Source organism: Lissotriton vulgaris, chromosome 1_2 (assembly GCF_964263255.1).
Source record: "Lissotriton vulgaris chromosome 1_2, aLisVul1.2, whole genome shotgun sequence".
Lineage (NCBI taxonomy): Eukaryota > Metazoa > Chordata > Amphibia > Caudata > Salamandridae > Lissotriton > Lissotriton vulgaris.
The window spans coordinates 233,399,266-233,421,832 of NC_141686.1; the positions used below are offsets into that span (position 1 = coordinate 233,399,266).

Consider the following 22,567-nt stretch of genomic DNA (forward strand, 5'->3'; position numbering starts at 1 on the left):
AAGGGAAGTATATACATGTTTTTTTAAAAACTCTTTTTATTAAACATAAAAATAATACACTTACAATAATTGCACTGAGTCACCAATCTGCACAATAAATCTGCTCACATCCTCCTGAAACACGAAAAAATCAACAATAACAGCGACATTTGGGATCAGGGTCCTCCAACACTGCTGGGTTATCTGTTGGCGTTGAGGGAGTACATATGTCGCCCCTATAAGCATTCCAGGGCCCCCAGATCTTCCCCCATTTCTTGGGTCTGCCCCTTGCCACATACACTGCCCGCTCTTGAAACATGCACCAATCCAAATCATCCATCCATTTCCCAACCGTCGGTGGCTGAGCCGCACCCCACAACTGAGCGATATTACGCTTCGCTATACTACAAGCCAGCGTTGCCCACACCTTCCCATGCCAATTAAGATCTGTTGGGTCCCATACATTCAAGAGACAGCGCCTCGCTTCCAAATCAAATCCCACACCTCTCTCACCTTGGTATGAACAGCTGACCAATACCCTTGAACGTGAGCGCACTCCCACAAAATATGAAAAAACGTTCCCGACTCACCACACCCTCTCCTGCACTCTCCGCTATCGGCCAAACCCATTCGCACCAGCCGAGGGCCAGTCACATAACTACAATGTAGAATCTTTAACTGGACCAGGTGAAGCCTCATCGGGACAGCCACAACCCACGTTGAGGCCACCGCCTCCCTCCAGTCCTCGTCATCAAATAGCAATCCGTCTGCCGACCATTGATCTCTCAGGGCCACTAAAGGATCCTCCGCATGATTGACTAGTTTCTTATAAATCAAAGAAATCGCTTTCGTCGGGAGGTAACCATCGAGCACCCTGTCCTCCAACGGAGATGCCTCTGGGGGTATCTCCCCAGGGGGAATATTAGCCAGCAGCGCATGCCGAATCTGAAAATAACGGAACCTCTCACTCCTGTGCATCTGATACCGTTCTTGCAGGGTCTCGAAGGGGAGGATGCCATCCTTCCCCCACAGATCCCCCACCCGGGAGATCCCAATGAGATCTCACTTGTCAAATCCTTTAGATTTCCACAGGCTGCCCAATCGTTCCGAGTTCCAAAGGGGGGTTGCCAGTGTAATCTTCCCCTCCCAACCAAGGAAGCGGTTCGCCTCATGCCAGACCCGAACAGCCACCGCCGTCGGTCCCACCAGTGGAAAATGCCCCCGCCTAGCATACAGCGCCCCGGTGAGGTCTACCCCGGGAGCCTGACCACGGTCCATAATACAGCCGGGGTCGAGCGGTGACCCATAAATAGCTTGGTTAACCGCCGCCAGCTGTGACGCCCAGTAATACCTCCTGATGTTGGGTAAGCCGATCCCCCCATCGTACCATGGCAGTGTCAACTTCCCGCATGCTATACGCGGTCTCCCCTCCCAGAGAAGTTGCTGCTGAAGAGACTCAACCTCCCTAAAATAAGATGGCGGAACCGGATCCATAGAGTTCTGAAACGCATACAAAAAGTGCAGGAGAGCCATCATTTTGAACAAGACAGCCCGACCAAGAAGGGAGAGGGGAAGCGCCTTACAATGATCCACATACCGCCGAAGCCGAACCAGTGGAGGCAGCAAATTATTAGAATGTCTAACCCGAGGGTCAAGAGATATAAAAATGCCTAAATACTTAAAGCCTACAGCAGGGGTCTCCAACCTTTTGTGTAGTGAGAGCTACTTCTGGTTCGTGAAAATTGTCGTGAGCTACTAAACCCCAAGCAACTCGCGCATTTGTCCGAGAGACCCCCCACGCCAAATCTAAAAGCTAAAAAGTGGGCAACATTTGCAAATTAGGTTTTAAACTGTAAACCAAAGACATTTTGAATAGTAGGAGATGTTTTTCAAGGTATGAAGACTAGTCTATTTGTGCTTGCAGCACACAATGTTTGGCAATATCAGAAAAATTAACAATAAAAACCAGCCCACCAGCCAATTAAATCAGCCCACAAATAGCCAAAAAAGCATTGGCACAGCCCACCATCCAAAAATATTGGCCCATAAACAGCTCAAAAAACAACCAATTCACGGTTCTGTCAGGCCAGCTCTGCGGGTAGGGCCTGGTTCAACTGTAGGACATTCCCACCCCAATGACCTCTCAAATGCAGTCCTATCAAATGGCTTCAGTCCCACCATGTACATATGGTTTAATAGTCAATAATGGTGCACATTTAATAATTGTGGCCATATACAAAGTGCATATTATAAACAGACATACTTTTCTGGCTCCTGGCAGTGTTGTCAGGGCATTATAAGTGAGGAAAAGTTTGTTTAAATTTAAAAACTACTCTTTTTACCCAATCATGTCAACTCTGTGATATAACCCATTGTAGATACCATCTTATCTGCTTCTCCGATTAAATATAAAGGTGACAGGCTGAAAAGGCAGGTGCTCTGGCCGTTCAATACAACTTGTACCACATACACAAGCAGTTATTGAGCACAATGAAAAGCGTGGTGCCAGGGTGGGAAAGGCAGGGGGCATACAGTTGTATGCATATGTTGTGAACTCACTCCTTGCAACTTAATTGGAGGCCTGCCTGAAATAGTCACTACTCCTGTAACCTCGAGGCACTACAGAGGCGATGTGGTCCACCCATGCTGACCGATTAATTGAGTTTGGGAAAGCCGGTTTTAGTACACAAAGGGCAAGAGAGGCCATGGGGGGCCCGAGTAATGGGCTAATATTGCAGACCTGAACTATTGAAAGCCCAGGGATTGACACACCGGAGCTACTGGCTCCCATTTTCACCTCCTGACCTATGTAGAGGGCTCTGTTATTTTGAGACTCGATACATACAGCTATCACACGCCTGAGCGATCAGATGCTGGGCTTTTCTGTTAATTCCTTGTTGGTCATGCATGAATGCAACCAACGCAGGTCCGGCTCTAGGACTGTGTGATTTATGACACCACACCAGGCCACAGGGTGCCCCTTCACTTTGTAGGGCGTCACTCATTTGGGGGCGGTTAAAGACTTGGTGGCAGACACCAAAAGCGAATTATTGCTTTCACATTGCTTCACTGAAGTCTCACGCTCGCCGTTCATTTCTGATACCAGGGCTTCAAGAGCAGTCTTGCTCCTTCAAGCACACTTATCAAGACGCTCTGGAATGGATGTTTACAGACGTCTGGAATTGAATATCAATCACTGTGTCCCCAGTTTCATAACTTTAATGCTGTTTTCAAGCTGCACACCATGAAAAAAATGCTTCGAAGTCAATATGCTTTCTTGAAGATGTGGCATGGCGCGCATCATGAGAGCTGTCACAGGACTCAACGAGGTGCCATCAACGAGCCATGTTACTCTAAAAGTGTGCACGGTGATGCAGTGCACATTGGCATGATGTGTAGTCATTCTGTTTCATGCACAACGTTAAAAAAAAGAGAAGCTTTGAATTGGTGTCCTTCGTTTAAGTGAGAAGAAACTGCTAGTAGTGGGAAAGTAAAACGCTATAAAACACAACACAAAATGAATTTTACTTTAGAATGTTACTGTGTTGTCTGTGAGCAGGAATGTGTTCATCATTTAAGATTGTGCCCTTTGACTTTGCCCCTACACCTAGTGCACGTACAGCAGGCCTCTTTCAGCTGCGCTGCAGGAATTCCGTCTGTCCCCGGGCACCCCGGGGCCTCTGCCTCCCTTTACAGATAACCGACTGTAGACCTGCTTCCTTAGACCTGGCAGGCACAGAAGAGGCGTCCGTCCATCTGACTGGGAGATCGCACTAATGATGTGAAGGGACTTTAATTGGTGTCGCGCTGTGAAAATTGCAGCATCTGTAGTGGAATAAGATGTTGTGGGACATTTTCTCGCGTGCTGTACAGTAGCACTGCCAGAGGTCAACTGCAAAACCAGGGCACAACTGAGGTGTTTATTGTGCACGCACATGGAAAGAAGCTGTAAGTATTCTAGCGTTGTATGTAAAATTTACTTTTACCCGCATGAGTGTTGTGGATCCAGGCCCCAAGGTGTGCTCTCACGTCTTGCCTGCTGCTGATGATCGATAAGGTGGCAGGCTGCACTGGTGTAATCAGCAGATGGCGCGGGTCCCGACAGTTCTATACAGCTTGGATGACCTCGAAACCCTGCTCTGCCATGACTGCTTCTGCTCCACACTAGCACCTTTCGCGCTCGTGATTCTAACAATGAACAGCGCGGTGCTATGGAGGAAAAGGAAGGGGGCTGATCTCCACGTAGAAGAGGAACGTCATCCTCTTCGGCCCAACCCGCCCCAGCTAACTCTAAGCCAATCAGAGCTGCTGGTTTGGATTAGGTCGGGAATCGCAGCCTGAAAAAAGCCTAAAAAGCCCAAACAACACCTAAGGGTTACTAAATTGAGCAGCAAGTATAACGAGCTACTCACAGGGTCTCGGCGAGCTACCGGTAGCTCGCGATCGACCGGTTGGAGACCCCTGGCCTACAGTTTCCAACTGGACCGGGCAATGCGGGGGAATTTTGGGGGGATCCCCACTCAAAACGAACAGAACCGACTTAGTCCAATTGATAGCAAAGCCTGAATACCTGCCTAACACCTCCAACACGTCCAAAAATGCCGTAAGCGATGCCCGGGGGGAGGTCAAATACAACAAAATATCATCAGCGTATAAAGATATCTTATCCGCCCACTCAGGCGTCCACAGGAGACCTTAATGGACCTATACCACCGAACCCAGGCCGCCAGCTGCTCCAGCGCCAATGTGAAGAGCAGAGGGGAAAGAGGACACCTCTGCCTGGTGCCCCACCCCAGCGCAAAATACGCAGATCTGTGGTTATTAACGACTACACGGGCAAGAGGACCTGAATACAGGAGGCGAACCCAAGAAATAAATTCCGGGCCCACCCCCAATTTACCCAGGGCAGCAAAAAGGTAGGGCCACTTCACCCTGTCAAAGGCCATGGTGGCGTTCAGGGAGAGCAATATCGTCGGCTCATGTAGCGGAGCAGTGTGGCTCAATCGTTAGAGCGGCAGACCCTGATGCAGAGATCTGGCCCGGGACCAGGGTTCAATTCCCGCCTCGGCGGCTCTTGGACTCAATCTCCCCGGACCTGATAATTCTCGCCTCGGCACCTAGTCTAATCATGGGTCCCACTCTGTTACTCTCGGCAATAGCTTGCTTAATCTCCACAACGGCCGCAGCAGCGCTTGGATGCCTGGCTTCACCTTGGGGGTGCCCAGGAGTGGACATCTCACCGGAAAGCCAGGAAGGGTTCCACAGCGGTATGAATACAGCGCTACGAGACCTCTGGGTAGAAGGCGCTATATAAATACAAACACATTTACATTTACATGTATCTGCGACGCCCCGCCAACGACCTCATGAAATCTTCGTAAATTAAGAGCCGTGTTTTGGCGGGGCATAAAGCCCGATTGGTCCGGATGCACCAGCGTGGTAATCACCTTGACCAGATGGTTAGCCAACAATTTTGCCAGGATTTTGTGTTTGGCATTCAACAAAGAAATCGGCCGATAGGACGAACACTCAGTTTTCGGCTTGCCCTCCTTGTGAAGGACTATAATATTCGCCACTCGCTGGCCATAGGGAAGCCGACCCCTCTCCCTAATTTCCAAAAACATACCCCTTAAAAAGGGAGCCAGCTTGTTCGCATTGACTTTGTATAGCACAATCGGGAGCCCGTTAGGCCGGACACTTTACCAGAGCGAACCCCCCTAATTGCCTGAGCCACCTCATCATTGGTAAGGGGAGAATCGAGAAAACCTCTGTCCTCCTCCGAAAGAGCGGGCATCGGAATGTCCTTAATCCTTTCTGCATTCTCAGCCTCTGAATACGGGCACTCAGCCGAGTTGACCCCCTCATAATAAGTAGCAAAGACATCCACAATTTCCTGCGGGTCTGTGACTCTATCCGCACCAGGGGACCGAAGCACCGGGACCAGCCACGACGCCCAGTCCCCCTTCTCCAACCAAGCTATCAATTTCCCCGCCTTGTCCCCATGCTCATAAATCCTACTCTGGGTGTCCAGCAGCTGTGATCTAGTATTGTCACGGGCCAGTGACCGGTACTCATCTGTAAGAAGACGCAAACGGTGCAACCCCTCCGGCGTGGACGCGCGCGACACTTCCAACTCCAACGCTTGCAGATCCGACTCCACCCTAGTCGGCTGGCGGCCAAGACATGGAACTCCCTCCCCATCCACCTTCGGCTGACCCAGGACCACCTCACCTTCAGGAGACAACTCAAGACCTGGCTGTTCGAGCAGTAGCGGACCCCTTCCCCCAAGCGCCTTGAGACCCTTCCGGGTGAGTAGTGCGCTATACAAGTGTTATGATTGATTTATTGATTGAACCTATCCATCTCAGCCCACACTTCCCTTTTCTTAGCCGAGATATACGAAAGCAACTCCCCCCAAAGTTTATACATGTTAATAGTTTTTAAAACTTTCTATTTTTCAAATTTTATATAATAAAGATAAAATTTATACACACATTTATTAATCTATGTACATCGTTTCTTCCAAAAAGGGCGCACAAAAAGTGGGAGGATTGTGTACAAGAGCTTGAACAAATATAAGCAACATTACAAAACCACAATTCTACAATTCGAACAAAGTACATTCTCAACGTGAGTAGAGTTTGCCCAGATATTACAGATATTGTTTTGTATGAGCAAAGACTAAAAGCACAGTAATTCCCTGTCCAGATCACTGCTGCATTCTCTAATTGACTATCATCCCATTTTTCAAGAACGTTGTTAAGTACGATTCACTTACCATCTAGACAGAAATATAGAAAACTCCCAGTGAGAGATGTCCATTGTGGGGCTTCAGTTCCTATTCAATCAATTCTGCGAAGCAACAAAAAGAAAGTATTAGTAGGGGATCAATATTCTCTATATCCTGTTTCAGGATATGTTTAAGGCCATTAAGCCAAAGACCCTTTTTTGCTGGTTTGGGTCAAATTCTTTGTCAGTACTGAAAGTATTCAAATCAGCATTAGACAATTAGGTAGTACCTGTGTACTGTGTGAGGTTAAACAAGCAATCCACATAATTTCCAATATTACGACTAAGATGGTTATCACTGGATAGTTTAAATAGAATCACAATCGGTCTTCATGTTTCCAAAATGGACACCGTCACAATATACGCAACAAGTCTACATACCTTGGTGGCTTGTAGTAAATGTGCACAGTTCTAATAAAGTTTTGAAGTTGACGACGTGTACTGGATGAAAATTTGGGGAAGGAAAGGAAAACACAGGAGCAGTGTGGAAGGTAGAAATAAAACGAAGGAGAAGAGCAGGTGGAAGAGGAAGAAAGGAGAAGGGAAACAAACATTATCAATTTTCCTTCAGTATAAATCCATTTTGGAATATCACACAATTGCGTACCCAGTAACTCCTCTTAAATAGCCTGACTCATTTGGATTTATTTTTATTAAGAGTGGGGAATTGAACATAAACGCAATGACTCCGCAACTCTGTTCCGTCTCATCCCTATTAATAAAACATAAACGCCACATACCCTTGATAAAACAATAAGTAACTCTCTCTTTACATGCAAAATTGCACAGTCATCTCACAAAAGAGAAATTAAAAATATAGCCAGCAGTGAGAGAGGTGATGATTTTGGTCTCCTCCCTAACCTAAGGAGCGAACCAAACAGATGCCTTGAAAACAAAGAGCACATTATTTTTTTGGGGTGGTCCTAGGAGGATGGGACCACCACAATTGTTGAGCATGATATGCTCTTTGTGTTCAAGGCATCTGCTTGGTCCTCCCCCAGGTTAGGTGGGTGGGGGGGGGGGGCAAAATCATCACCTCTCTCATTGCCTGATATTTTTCATATCTCACTCTTGTGAATTGGTTATATGCTTTTTAGAATGTAAAGGTAAAGTTGTTTAATCAAAGGGTTGTGGGTGATTCAATAGTTCACTCCAGAATCTATGCATGAATTTTGTGTTATGCATATTAATAAAACTGAAATCTTGTGTTTTCAATGTAATGCAGATTATTAAAACAGAAATCTCACATACCTTTAGTAAAACTTCAAATAACTATCCTTACATGTTTAAATACATATAGTCATCTCATGAAAATAAAACAAATAAAACATTTAGTTAACCAATAATTAATTCTATCTTTACATCCTAAAATGCATATAGTCATCTCATAAAAATGAAAATATAGCACGCATTGAGAGACAGTGTGAGACGTGATGATTTTGGGGTCCTCCCTAACCTAGGGAGAGAGCCAAGCAGATGCCTTGAACACAAAAAACACATTGTGCTGAACGATTTGTTGGTGCTCCAATCCTCCTAGGACCACCCAAAGCACAGTTATGGGCAAAAATACAATCCTAACCAAAGGCCCTGCAAGCATTATAGGACTATATTCTAGAGTGCAATGGATATTATAGTATCCAATATTAAAACATTCCTCAAGGGACAGGCTCTCAGGCTCAGCTGAGAGCTAATACTATAATATTCACTGCACTCTAGAATCTCGTCCCATAATGCTTTGCTGGGCCTTTCTTTGGCATTGTATTTTTGCCCATAACTTTGCTTGGGGTGGTCCTAGGAGGATGGGACCCCCAATGAATCATTTAGCATGATAATCTATTTGTGCTAGATAGATAAGAAAGATAAAAAGAGGTGAGGAAAGAAAGAAAGAGAATAAGAGGATAGAAAGAGAGAGAGAAGAAAAGAAGGAGAAAAAGAGAAAGAAAATAAATAAATAAAAGGAAGTTAGAAATTAAGAGAAAGTAAGAAATTAAGATGCAGGTGCATGTGTAGAGAGATAGTAGCAATTCTGTGTTCATCACAAATATAGTTCCACCAAGTTAATAATGATACTTTAGAGTTATCTTTCCAACAGGACAGAATCACTTAAAATGCTAGAGCACTAAATAAATCAAACATCGAAGAAACATGATTAGAAACATAAAAATCAGGTGAGGAGGAACCTAGAAAAACATTTTGTATGCATAATGGAATATTACATTGAAATATTTTCATACATTTAGACCAAATAGATTGCAAAAACTTCAATACATTAGAACAATCGTAAAGTTGATGGATTAAAGTCCCAGTGGATTTAGAACAAGACCAACATAGGGACGAGGAAGTAGGGGAAAACTTGGATATACAAACAGGGGTAATAAAAGCTCTATTATAAATAAAATATAAGGATTGCGTAATACGAGCGGCAATAGAAGTTTTAAATAACTTGAGCTATAACTTATCCCAAGAAGAGATAGAAAGTGACAAAGAGAAGTCTGCTTCCCAGAGTAATTCTATATGGGATTTAGGTTGTTCAGTAACAGGTGATAACAACATCTTATAAATAATGGCAGCCTTAGGTCTATGCTCCTGAGAGATATTATAAAGCAGCGAGGATGGAGTGAGTAAGGGAGAAGCTAAAGGGAAATTTTTGGAAGATAAATAAGACTGCAAAGCAGTTGTTATCAAAAGATATTCATTAAAAAATGAATCAGGTAAATTATAATGTAATTGTAAATCATGGAAGGGAATAACACAATGATGCTGGATTAATTGATGGATAAAAAGAATTCCCTTCTCCTTCCAGTGTTTGTAATAAAATGATTTACGTTTATATTTGATACATTTATTATACCAAATAGTGGACGACAAAAAACATTGATATGAATCTAGACCGTCGGAAAAAATAATATATAATTATTGTCGGGAGTATTTTAAAATAGGATTATCTGATATGAAGCTACAATTAGACATATGTATTGTATTTCGAAAATAAAAATATTTTAATAGAAAATGCTCAAAAACAATCCAACGGGGGATAAAGATATCAGCAAAATCATAGTTTAAGGCAAAAAATTGACAAACTAAAAATGCAGAATGATAGGATTTAAAATCAGGCAAACGTACACCACCCTCTGTTTTGGGACGTTTGGGTTTCATAAGTGCAATGCAGGGGTTTTTGTTATTCCAAATAGAATCAATCTGTGAAAAATATGAAACAGGGATCCGAAAAGGTAACATGGATCAATCAATGCATTTCTAAAGCGCACTACAAACCCGTGAGGGTCCCAAGGCGCTGGGGGGGAAGGTGGGAGGGGGGGCTGCTACTGATCGAAGAGCCAGGTCTTGAGAAGTCTTCTGAAGGCCAGCAGGTCCTGGGTCTATCATAGGTTGGTAGGGAGAGTGTTCCATGTCTTGGTGGCGAGGTAGGAGAAGGATGTGTCGCCGGCGGTGGCTTTCCGGATACGAGGAACTGTGGCGAGGGCGAGGTTGGCGGAGAGGAGGCTGCGGGTGGGGGTGTAGAAGCTAAGTCGGTCGTTGAGGTATGCTGGTCCGGAGTTGTGAAGGGCTTTGTGTGCTTGGATGAGGACTTTGAAGGTGATTCTCTTGTTGACGGGATCCAGTGCAGGCCTCTCAGGTGGGGTGTGATGTGGCTGCGTCGGGGGACGTCCAGGATTAGTCGTACAGAGGCGTTCTGGATTTGTTGTAGTCGTCTCAGAAGCTTGGTTGTTGTTCCTGAGTAGAGGACGTTCCCGTAGTCAAGTCTGCTGGTGATGAGGGCCTGGGTGACGGTTTTTCTCGTGTCAGAAGGGATCCATTTGAAGATCCTGCAGAGCATTCGGAGGGTGTTGAAGCAGGACACGGAGACGGCGTTGACTTGCTTGGTCATGGAGAGGATGACCCTCAGGTTGCGTGCGTGGTCGGTGGGTACCGGGGCTGTTCCTAGTGCTGTGGGCTACCAGGAGTCGTCACAGGCTGATGGGGTGGGTCTGAGGATGAGGACCTCAGTCTTGTCTGAATTCAGCTTCAGCCTGCTGACCTTCATCCAGTCGGCGACGGCCTTCATTCCTCTGTGGAGGTTGGCTTTGGCGGCGTGGGGGTCTTCGGTGAGGGTTATGATCAGCTGGGTGTCGTCGGCGTAGGAGATGCTGTTGAGGTTATGTTGTCGTACTACGTGGGCGAGGGGTGCCATGTAGATATTGAACAGCGTCAGGCTGAGAGAGGATCCCTGTGGGACGCCGCAGATGATCTCATTGGTTTTAGAGCGGAAGGGTGGGTGGCGGATGCTCTGGGTTCTGACGGAGAGGAAGGATGTGGTTCAGGCCTGGGCCTTCTCTTGAATTCCGGCGTCATGGAGGCGTGCTGATAGGGTGCAGTGGCAGACCGTGTCGCAGGCTGCTGATAGGTCCAGGAGGAGGAGGGCGGCTGTTTCTCCTTGGTCCATCAGGATCCTGATGTCGTCGGTGGCGGCGGTGAGGGCAGTCTCGGTGCTGTGGTTGCTGCGGAAACCGGATTGGGAAGGGTGTAGGACGTTGTTGTCTTCGAGGTAGCGGGTTAGCTAGATGTTGACAATCTTCTCCGTGACTTTCGACGGGAACGGGAGCAGGGAGATGGGCCGGATGTTCTTGAGGTCCTTGGGGTCCGCCGTGGGTTTCTTCAGTAGGGCGTTGATCTCGGCGTGCTTCCAGTATTCCGGGAAGATTGCTGTCTCGAAGGAGATATTGATTGTTTTCCGTAGGTGGGGCGCGATGGCTGTGTTGGCTTTGTTGAAAACGTGGTGAGGGCAAGGGTCGGATGGGGATCCGGAGCGGATGGAGTTCATGGTTTTGATGGTGTCTTCGTCGCTGACATTGGACCAGGCGACTGGTGCAGCTGGAGGTTGCAGGGGTGGTGGTCTCAGCGGTGGGTGCGGGGGTGTCGGAGTTGAAGCTGTCGTGGATGTCGGTGATCTTGCGGTGAAAGTAGGTGGCCAGTGAGTCGCACAGGTCTTGTGATGATGGAATGTCGTTGGTGTTGGAGCTGGGGTTGGAGAGTTCTTTCACGATGCTGAAGAGCTCTTAGGTGTTGTGTGCGTTGTTGTCTAGGCGGTCCTTGAAGGAGGTCCTCTTGGCGGTCCTGATGAGTTGGTGGTGTCTGCGGGTGGCGTTCTTGTGGGCTGTGTGGCTGTCTGGTGTTCGGTCGTGGAGGCATCTTCTCCAGCTTCCGACAGGTGTGCTTGGAGGTCTGGAGGTCTTTGGTGAACCAGGCGGCTTTCTTGTTGGTGTGGTTGGTTGTGGAGGTCTTGAGAGGGGTGAGGGTGTTGGCGCAGTCGTTAATCCACTGTTTGAGGTTGGTAGCGGCGGTGTCGGGGTTGGTAGGGTCGGCGAGTGGTATCGGGGCGAGGGTGGTGGTCAGTTGGTCCTTGGTGACCTTGCCCCAGCAGCGGCGTGGCAACTGTTGGGTGCGGTGATGTGTGGTGGGTTTCCTGAAGGAGAAGTGGACGCATCTGTGGTCGGTCCAGTGGGGTTCGGTGGTGTGGTTGAAGGAGACGTGGGGACTAGCGGAGAAGATGGGGTCCAGCATGTGTCCAGCGGCATGGGTGGGTGTCGTCACAAGCTGTTTGAGTCAGAGGTTGGCGAGGTTGTCGATCAGGGCGGGTGGAGTTGGCGTAGTTGTTGTTCTCGAGGTGAAAGTTCAGGTCCCCGAGGAGGATGTAGTCCGTGGAGGCGAGGGCGTGGGTGCTGACTAGGTCCGCGATGGTGTCGCTGAACTGTGGTCGGGGTCCGGATGGTCTGTAGATGAGTGTTCCTCTTAGGGCCGTGTTGGGGTCAGTGTGGATCTGGAAGTGCATGTGCTCGGCGGTGGCGAGGGTGTCGTCGGTGTTGGTCGAGACTCTGAGGGTGTCCTTGTGGATGATGGCGATTCCCCCTCCAACTCCGTTGGTGCGGTCTCTGCGGGAGATCTGGATAATGTATAAAGGACATGCGGCACAATAATCATTTTAGTAGTATCTAATCTACCCCACCATGACAAATGAAGAGGGGACCATGAGAGAAGGAGTGAACGTATTTTGTTTGTTAGCACATTAAATGTATGATTAATGGTGGTAGATAAGATAGAGGAAAACCAAATGCAAGGTATTTGATTTTTGTAGCACACCAGGTAAAATTGGTATTATTGAACATATGTTGATAGCAGATAGAGTTCAAGGGTAAGACTTCTGTTTCAGAAAAGTTCAATTATTATCCTGAGATACTGGAATACAACTGAACCTCATCCAAAAAGAGAGGGAGGGAAGTATTGGGAACAGAAATCTATACCAGTATATCATCAGCGTATGCTGACAATTGAGTTTCTATACAGTTATGTGTAAAGCCAGAAATACGTGAATCAACTCTAATACGCTCAAGGAAAAGTTCAAGACATGAAACAAATAACAAGGGCAAAAGGGAACAACCTTGGCGTGTACCTCTATATAACGGAAAAGATTTCGAAAAATGGTTATTCACAAAAATACTAGCACGAGGAAAAGAATAGAGGACTTAAACATAAGAAATAAAATTTGGACCAAACCAATGGAGTATATTGAACATGAATTGCCAGCTTATGCGATCGAAAGCCTAAGGATAAAGCAGGACAAAGCTGCAAGTGGAGATTTGTACTTCCTCCCGAAGGAGATCACATTAGCAAACATGCGATCATTGCCTGAAGCCAATCTGCCCTTAACAAAACCATCTTGATCTGTCTTAATCAGTAGTGGGATAATATTCTCAAGGTGAGAGGCATGAATTTTAGCAAATATCTTACAGTCATAATTGATTAATGAAATAGGGTGATAATTTTTACAGAGGGGAATGATCTTTATCAGGTTTGGGAATAAGAACAATCAAGACCTCCATAAAGGAACCAGAAGCTTTGGAATAAGAAATAAAAGAGTTAAAAAGGGCCAAAAGGTTTGGGAGCAAAAATAGAGGAACAAGTGGGGAAAATATTCAGCAGAAAGACCATCAGGGCCTGGTGCTTTCGATTTTTTTAAAGGATTTGATGGATTCCATTATCTCCTGAAGAGTGACCTCTCTTTCTAGTAATCCAAATTCATCAGGAAGCAGAGGGGGTTTAGGGAGGCCCGAAAAAGGGTGTTTAAATTTTGATTGGAGGGATTCGTATCATCAGTGTATAATGATTGATAATAATCATGAAATGCATTAGCAATACCCTGTGTTCAGCAACTCCGCTGAGCTCAAGGTAGCCCCCACTATTCGTCTTGCGTGGACCGACCACTTTTTAATTCCTCTTATCTGGTCATCCTACAAACCCGATCGGTGTACTCCGTCTCTGCGAAAAATTAGGAATTGGTCCAAACTCCCACTAGAACAATGGTCTAGCTCCCTGGCAGACTCTAGACCCTCTCTCGTACAGGACCCCCCTTCAGACAACATGAACTTTGACAACTGGATCCTGAAATCTCTTGACTCCATACTTCCCATTCGGGAAGTCAGCCTAAAAAGGCCACGGGTTACTGCCCCATGGTATTCAGAGGAGCTCAGAACAAAAAAGCGCCACTGCAAGAAGCTCGAAAGGAAGTGGCGTCTGGAATATGCCACCATAGACAAAGCTATCTATAGGGAAGCCATCAAAGCTTACAAACTTGAAATAAAAAAGTCATAATCCGTTTATTACAATGAACAAATAACGAGGGCTAGGTCAAAACCGAGCGAGATCTACCAAATAGTCAAGCGCCTAACCAAGCTCCCCCCACCCACAGCTTCCAATGACAACCCCAGCGCGCACTGCAACGACCTAGCTGAATTCTTTTATCGAAAAATAAATAAAATCTATGTCACATTCGCAAACTCAATTCCAGACCCCCACACAGATGCTCCCCAGCCCCCAAGGGAGGTAGAGGTCTCTTCTCGAAAAACTCAGAATCACTTCCCTCTGCTAGACCTAGAGGCTCTGGAAATCCTGTCACTTCAAGTATAGTCAGGATCCCCCTGTGACCCAGCCCCACCCCGTACCATGGTTGCTGCCAGCCAAGTCATTCTTCCCACTCTTATGGAGTTACTCAATAACTCCCTAATAAAGAGTAACGTCCCACTCAGCTGGAAGAAAGCTATGGTGAGAGCACTCCTGAAAAAGCCCAACTTGGACCCTAATAACCCCAACAACTACCGCCCCATTTCCCTGCTGCCTTGGGCGAGTAAGATCTTGGAGAAGCATATCAACCTCCACCTAACCAGATTTCTCGAGTCTAACCACCTACTCGATGACTCGCAGACAGGGTTCCGTCCCAAACATGGGACGGAAACGGCCTTGCTAGCAGTAACGGAAGAAGGCAGGCAGATTCTGGATCGAGGAGGATTAGTGGCAGTTATCCTCATCGATCTGAGTGCCGCATTCGACACGGTATGCCATAAAACTCTGCTGTGTCGACTTTCCAACTTAAGAGTGTCTGGGGATGCTCTGGCCTGGCTGAGATCCTTTCTGAGTGGAAGGACTTTCCAAGTCTTTGAGGGAGACTCCTCCTCCACTAGCAGGTGTCTGGACTGTGGGGTTCCACAGGGCTCGTCGCTGAGCCCCACGCTGTTCAATGTGTACATGGAACCGCTGGCTGAGATCGTCCGCCCATATGATATTGAGATCATCACATACGCGGTCGATACTCAGTTAGTGGTATCCCTTGCACAGAAGAACAGCGAGCTAACACAGACCAATCTGGCGGCATGCATGGAGGAGGTAAGGAAATGGATGACGACATCCTCTCTCAAGCTCAACGGAGACAAAACCGAGCTTATGTTACTCGGTTACCCAGCGCCAGCGCTGCTGACCATCGATCACCTTTGGCCCACCAGCTTGGGCACACCGCCTACCCTGAAAGACAATATAAAACGTCTAGGGGTCTGGCTGGACAAATCCCTAACTCTCAACACCCAAGCAACCAAAACATCTGCAACCTGCTTTGGGCTTATCAGGATGCTCAAAAAAATCCTCCCAGTCCTTCCTTTTGAAGCTAAGCAGATCGTGATACAGGGTCTAATACAATCCCGACTCGACTTCAGCAACGCCTTGTACGTGGGGCCACCAGAATATGTGTTGCAAAAACTCCAGCGAGTCCAGAACTGTGCTGCACGCACGCTGCTTCAGATCCCACGCAGATCATCAATAGAATCTGGACTGAGAACCCTACATTGGCTCCCTGTTAGGGAGAGAATAAAATTTTAAGCCCTGTGCGTGTCCCATCAAGCCTTTTGGAGAACTGGTCCCAAGGTCAACCACACCCTTCTTTCCCCTCACTGCCCCAGCAGGCAACTCCACTCTACTCATGCTTTTTTGGCTGTAGTCCCCCGGATCAAAAGGTCAAGGGCAGGAGGAAGATCTTTTATGTTCAACGCTGCTAAGTTGTGGAACTCACTCCCTATACATCTAAGATCAAATTCCAATCTGTCATCCTTCCGCAAACAGCTTAAAACCTTCCTCTTCACCAACTGAACTCTTATCAAAGCTGTTGCTTCATGAGGCACTATCCTTCTTCTTAGCGCTTGGACGCCTTAGGGCAGCAGTCGCGCTCAACAAAACCCCTTTTCATTTAATTTCATTTCATTTCAATATCTTCATCAGAGGAAGCTAAAAATTTTGTAGATTCATTAGGAATTGGACCAATATGTTTACGTTCAGATTTAATCTTTAAGTAGTTGGCCAGCAGCTTACCAGCTTTATTTTGACCCCAGTGATATTTAGACTTAATTTTGAGAAGAACATTACATGCAACAATTGTGGCAAGCTTGTTAAGAGTAGATTTTGCCTTAATTAGTTCATAGAGAACAGAGGAAGATCTAGAAGTAAAGTGATTATGTTCCAGCAGTTTGAGTTGTTGTAGTAAAGTTGTATGCTTGGCGGTTTTCTTCTTTTTTGCTGAGTATGAAATAGTAAAGGCACGAAGCAGGCCTTAAAGGAACCCCAATTATTAGTATTGGAGGTGTCTGAAAGATTGTTAATAGCAAAAAATGAATTAATATAAGTAGTAGCTTCAGTTACAAAAGCAGTGTCTGATAACAAAAAATAATTACGTATCCAACGACCAAATTTAGGAGAACTCATTGAAAGATCGAAAACCGAAAAGACGGGGCATATTCAGAAATAAAATAGATCCAATCTCAGAGGATTGAATAGATGGCAGTAGGGGTTTACTAACCAAAATATAATCAATTCAAGAACGAGTATGGTGAACATTAGAAAAAAAAGTAAAATGAGATAGCACCTTTTGTCTTTTGGCAGGGTTTCCACGACCAAAACATTCCACGTGACAACATTACACATAATGGAGGGAAGTGAGGGTAGCACATGAATAGAGATGATACACTTCAGCAAAACAGCTGGAAGCAGAAAAACACCACGTATTAGATAAATACAAAAAACAGAATGTATGACAACAAATAACAACAATAAGCATGTGCATCAATCCACATATTGTCAAAAAGAAAAGATAGATCAAGGAAAGTTATCCAGATCTAAGAGAAAGAGTAAACAAAATGAGCATGGAGCGTAACTGCACCGAGAACAGATGGAACAGAAGAGGAGCAAAATTAAAAGATAGATGAAGAAACAGCCATAGGAAATCTATTAGATAAAGAAAAGAGAGAGAAGTTGAAGGTGTTAAGTTGAACTATCCATAGAATTTGGTGTGAGGCTGAGCAAGAAAGACTTTAATTTGACAGGATGATCAAACCAGCGAGAGGAGCCATTATGAGTAATTTTACACAATCAGGGATGCAAATGCCATATCGAACATTTAACTGTCTCATCTGAGGATGAAGTGCAAGAAATTCCCTTCTTCTGGCATTAGTAGCATTGGAGATATTCTGAGAGAGAAAAATGGTGTGACCAGCCCAAACAAGTCGGCGTTTCCTCTTTGCTGCCTGTAAGACGTGCATAAGATCTGTGAATACAAAAAATAGCATTATAATTCATCTAGGACGAATAGAGATTGGTTGAAGACGACCCAAGCGATGGGCACGCTGGTTTTTCAGTCAAGGCTCTAGAGGAAGATCAAGAAGCTCTGACAAACATTTTTTAAGAAAAAGAAGAATGTCAGGACCCTCCAAATTTTCTGATAGGCCACAAAGGCGAAGATTATTGCGTCTATTTAGATTTTCAAGGTCCTCAGAGTGAAGTTTAAGACGCTGAATCTCCTGCTCCAGAATGGGAATTTTGATGGAGACATCGTGTAGATCACTAATACGTTGTTCCATGTCAAATATCTTTGCTTCCATTGTAATCCACTTAGCCTCAATTTTTTGGAGTTTATCCTTTGTAGTGGACATAAAAGAATTCAACCCCCTCACCTCATCAAGAATTGAATCAAGAACAGGGTTATGCGATGACAAAATAGGCGAGGGGGGATCAATCTTAGCCCTTTTAGGTTTTGTACCAGATGAAGAAGCTTTGACATGAGAGGAATTATCACTGGTCATTATGAAACGTCGAGAAGGACGAGAAATCACTTTTTATGGAGACCTCAATCTGCCCATATGGAGAACAAGAATAAATGTTCTTTCTCCATTGGAGAGTTAAAGCAGACAGGAGCTGGTTAAAAATAGAAAGTAAGCGCTCATAAGAAGGAACATTTGTGCCCTCAGAAAAGGCTCTCAGTAAGACTATAATAAAAATGAAATGTGGACATCAGCTGACATTTAAGCGCACTCATGAGGGAGCAGCAGAAAATGAATAGTTCCTAAGTAGCAAGAAAAAATGGTCAAAGTTTTCAGAAAACCTTTCCTTATGTTTCTTGGTATGTAGAGAGATTCAATCCAAACTAATATAATAAAGAGAGAGCTCAAACGCTTGAGGCGGGTAATCTCAGGAACCACAGCACCAATCACAACACCCAATACAGGGTTGGAAAGGGCAGTTGCAGCAGAAGGACATAGGCTATGCATACGCCCACCATATACATTTAAAAGGTAAAAGAACAGTGTCAGCAAAGTAGTCCCTTGTGGACGTGTCTGCGTTGTGCTGTGGGTGTGTGCTGGGGGTGTGACAAATGCTGGGGACGTGTGGTACTTTCCGCCCTTCATGCCATGTCTCATATCGTGTGCTAATCCCACCCTGCTCCCTTTAAATACCCCTGCACCCCATAATCATAACACACCCTTACTCCTTAAAATACCCCAACACCCTTAAACACTAACCCATCCTAACCATATAATATACCCTGTAACCAAAAACCCAAACCTATCCCTAAACCCTAAAAATACCCCTGTACCCAAAAACCCAAACCTAGCCCTAAACCCTATAAATACCCCTGTACCTCAAAACCCAAACCTTCCCTGTGAACCCTAAAAATACCCCTGTACCCCAAAACCCAAACCTAGCTTTGAACCCTAGAAAATACCAATGTACCCCAAAACCCAAACCTACCCATGAACCCTAAAATACCCCTGTACCCCAAAACCCAAACCTAGCCCTGAACCCTTAAAATACCCCTGTACCCCAAAACCCAAACCTACCCCTGAACCCAAAAAATACCCCTGTACCCCAAAACCCAAACCTAGCCCTGGACCATAAAAATAACCCTGTACCCCAAAACCCAAACCTACCCCTGAACCCTAAAAATACCCCTGTACCCCAAAACCCAAACCTAGCCATGAACCCTTAAAATACCCCTGTACCCCAAAACCCAAACCTACCCCTGAACGCTAAAAATACCCCTATAGCCCAAAACCCAAACCTAGCCCTTAACCCTAAAAATACCCCTGTACCCCAAAACCCATACCTATCCCTAAACCCTAAAACTACCCCTGTACCCCATAACCCAAAACTATATCTGAACCCTTAAAATACCCAAACACCCCAAAACATATACCTCAGTACCCCAAAACATATACCCCTATACCCATACTTACCTTATCCAAACATTAAAAAAAACATGCTTTTACCATTCATGCATTTACAACGAATTTCGTTGTAAATGTATGCGTGGTAAAAGCATATAAAATATAATGCCATGCGTTATAATGCATTGCTGAGTCGAAGGGCCCGATTCACAGAACTAACTTAAGACAAAATCCTAAACTTACTACTTTTGGTATTCACAGAAGTTATGATTTTGTCTTAAGTTTGTCTTAAGACGATTTAAGACAAAATACTAACTTCTGTGAATACCGAAAGTAGTAAGTTTAGGATTTTGTCTTAAGTTAGTTCTGTGAATAGGGCCCATGGTACTTTCGTAATGAAAGTATGCGTAGTGATGGTATGCGGCAAGAAAGTTGCGGAATAATGGGTGTTTACCCTCCCTCGGTAAGTACATTGGTGGCACGGCGGCCCACATCTCCAGCAACATACTCATATTTTTTCACAACACATTTGAAAAATGCACAGGTCTCTCTCATTGATGGCCAACACCGACATACACTTTTAGACACACCTCCGCCACAAGTTCTAGAATTGCGAACTTTAGAGCTGTGGAGCTACGTTCGCATCTCGGCATCAGCTCAATAGCCTGTGATTCCAGGCAAATCGCTTTGTCTCCCCATGCCTACCACAAATGAATGTGTTCTTCTGTAATGTAAATTGTGCTCATGCCATGTTGTCGAGTTCGCGCTATATAATATTGCAAGGAAAAATACAGTAGGGAAACTCGAGTTCACACACTACTGAACGCGCACTCTTAAGTGCATCAGCAGTGCACTGTGAATCGGAGCGTTTCACAGGCCTGTCACAGACCAGAAATGCTATCAAAACGAAATCCTACAAAACAATATACTACTGGCCGACAGCAATTCATACCCGGACAACGTCGGGACGGGCTGCTGGTGTTGAAATAAAATGGAGAACAATAAGGCACTCACATAAATTAGGCATAAAATGTGGGCTCTTCAAAACTCCAAAATGCCTAAAAAACAGGCAAGACTAACTGTAGTAATGGTCATGTAGACATGCATTCATATCTGCATTGTTATCCATGAAGAAAAGGAGAAAAGAGAAAGAAAAAAAACATTGCCGCGCGTTTAATGACAGAAACGCTGGTTTTACCTCAGCAGGTCTGGCATAGCGAGCGGCATGCAGGAAATGGTGGCCGCTCGCATTTACTGTGTGGAGAATCACCTCCAAAGGTGCTGGGTCACATAAAGAAGGAGAGAGTGAGGAAACGGCTCAAAAAGCCGCCCTAACCTCACACAATCATGAAACATCGTCTTCAGTGCTCCGGCGTTGAAAGACGCGGCTGTAAAATATGAAACGATCTCTGCAATCGAGCGGAGCTCAAACCAAAGCAGCCATCTTGAGTCGGCACATATAAAGGTAAGGTTGTTTAATAAAAGGGTTGTGGGAGCAGTAGCTAACTCTGCTATGTATTGGAATTATTGCATGAATTACGTGTTTTCAATGTAATGTGTGGTTAACAAATCTCCGCAGCCTCTGCTAGGGAGCGTAGTTCACTACCCACGGTTACTTTATGACATCTAAGTTGTCAAAACAGTAGTTATAACTCCATCTAATGGACTGCATTAACACAGTGTGACTGAGGCGTTTGATCTGGGCGACTACGCCGTGGCACGGAAACTCTCTATCGTGATGCATTATATAAAATTAATCATACTACATGTATACTCTAAAGAGTTCTTTAGGTACGCAAATATTTTTTACACACATGCATTAGCCAAAGTGTTTACATCACTTTACGTAGATAGTTAATAATGTGCTGACTTTCTATGCAAAAGTTTGATGTAAAAGTCCCTAAGCCTGAGTTAAACCTGCCTAATCCGTCCTATTAAGTTTCAGCCAACCGCTCCTGCATGCATCGTTTGTTCACCTACTTAGCCCCATGATTCATATTACCGGAGTTCCCAAATTACCCATGTCCGGGTTAAGCGAGTCGGGGTATCCAGTTCTGTCGTCTGATGAGAAAGAGTCAAGATGCCATAGCTAAAGTTACCGATATATATCCGTGAAGTTGCATAAGCAACTAGACCGTCACATCCAATCGTACATACCTTTTGAGCATGTACACCAGTTTCCGCCAAACATGATGTCCACGCCTCATTACGGGGAAAGCTCCCCTACGTTATTAATGCTATTATGTTGCATCCTGACAACTACACCGCTAACTTACATCCATGCCCACAATGACCCTCACAAATCAACATCTGGGAGTAAAAGTATACCAATAATAAGATCCTTAATATGTGTAAATATGCATATGTGAGCATGACAAATACCACATTTCCAACCAAAAACTTCAATCAAGAGAAAGTTTCTTTATTGTATAGTAACTTCCTGGAATATACATTTCTCTCTACCATTTGTGTCCACATTGCGACGAGCGCTGCTTTTGGGGTCTTTCACGCGCGCAACCAATTCCTGGTTGACCACAGTCAATTTGTGAAGTTTCTGTTGGAGCACTGTCACAGAGTCTTCGACCGCCGACACCCTGGCCTCTGCCTCCCTATTATGGTCCACTGCCTTCCTGAAAGTCCTGTCGGAGCAGGGAGACCTTCGAGCCCACTGCACTGATCTTAGCATTGAGCGCATTGCGTGATGACCACCAGTAATGCAGCATTATCTGGAGCCTGCCCAGCCACTTCAGCTTGACCGGTGGCACCAGTGCCCCTGTTGCATAATGATCTATGGTACACTGCTTCGTCTGCTGAACGGATGGCTTGTCCTACATCATGGCAACTCCAGGAGGGCTCCTCCGGGTCAGCGCAATGCCAGTTTCACGCCCCCGGTCCTCTCAGGGCAGACTGAACAGCTGTGTCACCCCAGCTCCACTGGTCCACCCCCTCGCTCAGCAGCACCCCAGGGGTCACGCTCTGCTGGCATGGGA

The 22,567-nt window shown here is 45.5% G+C and overlaps 1 long non-coding RNA gene across 1 annotated transcript in view; it reads right to left on the reverse strand.

The window, feature by feature from the left end:
* The window catches only part of LOC147736403 (uncharacterized), a 108,135-nt gene that overhangs the window by 72,637 nt on the left and 12,931 nt on the right, over positions 1-22,567 (reverse strand). Inside the window, exon 2 of the long non-coding RNA XR_015307553.1 lies at positions 6,758-6,831. This is a non-coding gene — a long non-coding RNA (uncharacterized LOC147736403). The remainder of the gene's footprint in view (positions 1-6,757; positions 6,832-22,567) is intronic.